Raw genomic sequence first — 5,454 nt, 5'->3', positions numbered from 1 at the left:
GCCGCTCCGCACAGCCGCCAGTCACCCACAGCCAAAGAAGCCAGTCCTCCCTTCCCTGGATATTTCACCTCCTGCACATCCCTCCACGGGCAGATTGCACCCCTGGACGCACTTTCCTCCTGGCATTTTTCCGTGTGAACAATCATCCCAGTGGACATAATGTGATAGCACTGTGTTATGAAGGAAGCAATGAAACCATGACAGAAACCATTGTTATTAATAGTACTTTGCTAGGTTGTTATATTAACTATTAGATAAACAGAGAGGTAGTGGAGGCAAAATGTCTGGGAGGCATAGGAAGAGAAAAGGTTACTTCCACTGGCTTTATTCTTGTCTGGTTTCTTATCGTTTCTTACATTTTCTACAACTATGTTCATGTTTCTTATTGTTTCCCCATCTCTTCTTTCTTCTGTCATAGCTTACTTTGATTAATCTTTCTTTTCTTCCGTCTTAATTTCTTTCTTCTATCGTGTTTTGAGTCATGCTTCGTCTCTTATTTTCTTTATTCTTCTCTTCTTTTTCCCCCGACACACGCGTCTGCTACATTATCACAAAAACATCCAGAAAGAGGAAAGTCACGAGAGAAAATACCCAAAGTGAAAAACATCCGAGAGAGAGAAAGAGAGAGAGAGAGAGAGAGAGAGAGAGAGAGAGAGAGAGAGAGAGAGAGAGAGAGAGAAATTTATATCCATTCCACCCAAGGATCGCAGGCCAAGCTGTGGACGCATGGGAGGTGTTGGTGTGTGAGCTGCATAGTTTGTAGTGCAATATATATTCCACTTAAGCTAGACTGACCAGCACCGTGACCCTCCCTGGCTTGCCTGACTCGCCTCCTCCGCGCTGGTGAAGTCGTGACACATCCAAGTTAGATTTGTGATGATGCACTGAAGAGGGAATACGAGCGAACGCGGTGGAAGCTGTTACAGTGTACTATTCTGTCTGTCTGTCTGTCTTTCTGTCTGTCTGTCTGTCTATTTTAGTTTTCTTCTTTCTTCTTCTTTTCTTCTTTTTCTTTGTTCCCTTCTTTGTTTCTTCTTCTTTTCTTCTTTTCTTTGTTTCCTTCTTTGTTTTCTCATTCTCCTTTTCTCCTCCTTTTCTTGTTTTGTTCCTCGTTTTCTTTTTCCTCCTTTTTCTTCTTTTCCTTTTTTCTTTTCTTTTCTTCTTCCTTCTCCTCTCCCTCTTCCTCTTCCTCTTCCTCTTCCTCTTTCTTTTCCTTCTTTTTTTTTGTTTCTCTTCTTCGCTTTTCCCTTGACTATTTCTCATTCGTGTCCGTGTCCGCTCACTCCCCTACATGAATTTAGTCTATTAACGGCACATACAGTACATACATAACCACTCTCATTCTAGCGTCATTTCCTGTAACTTGCTCTTGTACTAACCCCAAAACATTCGTCCTTTTTCGTTATTTACTATCGGTGTATTCTCTCTCTCTCTCTCTCTCTCTCTCTCTCTCTCTCTCTCTCTCTCTCTCTCTCTCTCTCTCTCTCTCTCTCTCTCTCTCTCTCTCTACTGTTTTGCAATTTTCACGAATGCACTTACTGCCCCCCCAGCTTATTCAGTGAGCACTCCGCAGCCATTATTCACTCCTTATAAGACATGAATGGCTATCTAGGTAATTTATACATCTATCATCACTATCTGCAACAAACTTCTGGGTGGAAATCACGTAGCAATCACAGGAAATTATCTTGACTGGTTTTAATTCCTTATCATATCTAACTGCTCGATTTTTTTTTTTTTTTTTTTTTCTGACCTTTTAACAACATTCAAAACTTTGATTGCCTCGTCGATTATATTTAAGTGTAAGGATATGAACTTCAAGGGAAATGTTTGTAGACCCACCAGCACAAATTTAGTGAAGTCGTGTTCGTCAGTCAGGTAACCAGCCATTTCCATTCAGTGCTTTCCCTTAATCTTGAGTTTCCCTGTTGATATTCTGTTAGTTGTCACATATCGTAAGGAGACTGTCAGCAGATCGAATGTTTAAAATTCATGAAAACCTGGTGGAAGTGAATGCAGCAGGTTAACTGGCGTATGACCATGACTGCGCCAGGAAGAGGGAATAATGTTGAAGCCACGAATTAACAAACCACACTCCAACCACCGTCTTGTCTGTCCATGATTCTCTCATTCTCAGCGATATTATCTCCGCAATACCAATGCAATAATCAACCAGTATCTTCACTCTTTCACTACTTTCACTGGTAAACTCTGGAACTCTCTACATTTTTTCTCTCTCTCCTGTTTCTTCCTACAACTTGAGCTGTTTCAAAAGAGCATTACAAAGACACCTCAGGAACTAAATTAGCAGTCTTTGACATTTGAGAACAAGTTTAGTGGTCTTTTTTTTTCATTTTTCTTCTTGACAAGTCTCCTCAGCATGCAAAAGAGAAAAGAAATCATTACAATGGACAATGGAGGTGAATGAAATGAGCCAAAACAGGTGCCGGTCATCAGAGGTCATGCGTCGTAAGTTTATGTTGCATGAGGAGCATACACAATAAAGCTGGAAGAATGACACAATGATGCACTGGAGAGAGAGAGAGAGAGAGAGAGAGAGAATTAAGGTTCGTGTTCTCGTATTTTCAAAGGCCACAGACATGATTACTTGGATTCTCATGAGTGTTCCTCCTCATTCATGATCCAAAATTGTTCGCAAACTTTCACTAGAATGAAAAAGAAAATCCAGTTCATCTTGTTAAAAGTAGTCAAGATCAGATGCAAGAATGTTGAGGAATATGGATCTGGAGGTGGGAAACATCATTAATTCACTTACGTCTTGTTCTTCCACAGCCCCTCACATGTAGAAAAGACACCTTTAAAAACACCATTCAAAGCACCTCCAACTTTTAATCTAGTGGCGCATCAGTAAATTCCATGCGTCTCAACTCATTCCTCTTTATCTAGAACACGTAATTGCATGAATACTATGAAATTTTTAGAAGCTGCACAACAATGAGATGAACAACATGCTACACACTTCATTCTTCTCTGCCGTGGTACGATTTATGGTCGGAAACTCGCATGAAAGACGATTCTAGTAACTACGAAAATTCACAGCTAACAAGTTAACAAAACCTGCCTCAATATCTCCCTCATGCATAACTCATACAACACTGCAATTCACCCCCACATCGATCTCTGGCCTCGCGATCGGGAATTCTGTCTCTCCTCATCCTTTCTTGACAGACTTGAGTGCCATTCTAAGCGAGTCCCTCTGTTTCCTTGGTGAATTAAGCTACGTCTCAACATTCTCCTCATTAAGAGTGTTTAATCGTATTTGATCGTCCCTCCTACTTACTGCAACTGGTCTGCTTCTGCTAATGCCTCAGCGACACTTGGTTCTGTTGTCTCGTGTTTGTGTTTCATTTATGCATTCATTGTTATATACTTCTCTTTGTGTTTTATTTATGCATTCATTGTGTTATCTTTTTTATTCATCTCTCTCTCTCTCTCTCTCTCTCTCTCTCTCTCTCTCTCTCTCTCTCTCTCTCTCTCTCTCTCTCTCTCTCTCTCTCTCTCTCTCTCTCTCTCTCTCTCTCTCACAATATACATCTCCTCCCTTCCCTTCCTAATGCAAGGATTAGTTCAGCCTCGCCTCACTGACCAGCTATCCAAAACACACTAAATGCCGCGTCCTTCCTGATCTAACAGTGCACGCTGGCTCCTTCAATAATGCAAGTTAATTCTTTCACTATTAGACAAATTTTCACATAATCACCTGCAACTTTTCAGACGTATTTGTAACACAGTCTTTTGAATGTTTCTGTAATTTTGAAAAGAGGAAAGTAATATTTTTTTTTTTCTGTGTCGATGCGGAAATAGTTTTAATGCTTTATGAAATGTAACAAAGGGCGAGCTTAGCATTACAAAGGGTCAAAGTCACGTCATTATATTATAACGAGAAATGTGAATGAACCTGTCCATCTCATGTCACATAAAGATAAAAATAAAAATTATGAGTTAATCACTGGAAACACTGACACTGAAATTAATGTAAAATGAAAAGAGAAAGTAAAGTTGAATGAGATATAATACTCTAGCCAGGTAGGAATTGCTATTATGATCATTATTATTATTATCGTTATCATCATAATTATCAATACTACTACTACTACTACTACTACTACTACTACTACTACTACTACTACTACTACTACTACTACTACTACTACTACTACTATTACTTCTACTACTATTATTACTACTACTACCACTTCTACTACTATTACTACTACTACTATTACTACTACAACAACAAGAACAACAACAACTACTACTACTACTACTACTACTACTACTACTACTACTACTACTACTACTACTACTTCTACTACTACTACTACTACTACTACTACTACTGATATTACTATTACCCCTATCACCATCATCATTAAGTATTGTAGTACCAAAATTTCAAAGCTGGATGCAAATTCTCTACCAATTAACTTATGAATAGCTGCAATGAAGGTTACTGAAGTGTGCACCTAAAAAAATATAAGGTTGTTGACAATGCAGCCGAAATTAACGATATGTTCACAACTCGCTGCATGAATCAAGACCTCCTGAAATTAACGATATGCACACAAGTTCCTGTATAAGTTAACAAAATCAATATAGAAAATAAAATACCGGTAAAACCATGCGTCGCTCTACGCGTTTTCCTTAATCGCAGCACACGTAGGTCAGGAACAAGGGAAGATTAAGGAGGATGGAAGGAAAAGGGTGAAAGGGAAGAAGTAAGCATAAAGATTAGAAGATATAAGAAAAGAAAAGGTTATTGCGATAAAAAAGGGAAAAGAAAAAGAGTTAATACTTGAAAGGGGAAAAGAAGGTAAGATAGATGGATATGAGAACAGTAGAACCAATGGCAGTGTGGGTGAGAGACCAGTAGAACCAATGGCAGTGAGAGTGAGAGACCAGTAGAACCAATGGCAGTGTGGGTGAGAGACCAGCAGAACCAACGGGAGTGAGAGTGAGAGACCAGTAGAACCAATGGCAGTGAGAGTGAGAGACCAATAGAACCAATGGGAGCGTGAATGAGAGACCAGCAGAACCAATGGGAGTGAAATACCAGTAGAACCATCAAGAGCAAGTTTCACAAGACTGCCGCATGCTTGTAGTGAAAACTTGTACAATAACTGTTTACTCATACCGTTTAAACTAATATTTGGGTATCAGCATTAGTATAACCCACCCATGTATTTATTTTAGCTAATGTAATCATCTACTTTTATCCGTTTATTTATTTCTCATTGTCTTTTTTTTCAGGGTCAGCGCCATTTCGCACGCTTTCTTCCACACAAAAAAATAAATAAATAAAAAAAAAAACATTCCACTATCCACCTCATTCGTAGCTTATCACAACAAATCACGCAAGAGTCAACGAGTGTACGCAAGTAAAGCGGATTTTCGAGCCCAGAATCTATTATACACTACTTTCCACACACAGAC

Source organism: Scylla paramamosain, chromosome 7, assembly GCF_035594125.1.
Source record: "Scylla paramamosain isolate STU-SP2022 chromosome 7, ASM3559412v1, whole genome shotgun sequence".
NCBI classification, from domain to species: Eukaryota; Metazoa; Arthropoda; class Malacostraca; order Decapoda; family Portunidae; genus Scylla; species Scylla paramamosain.
This window is presented reverse-complemented; position numbering follows the sequence as displayed.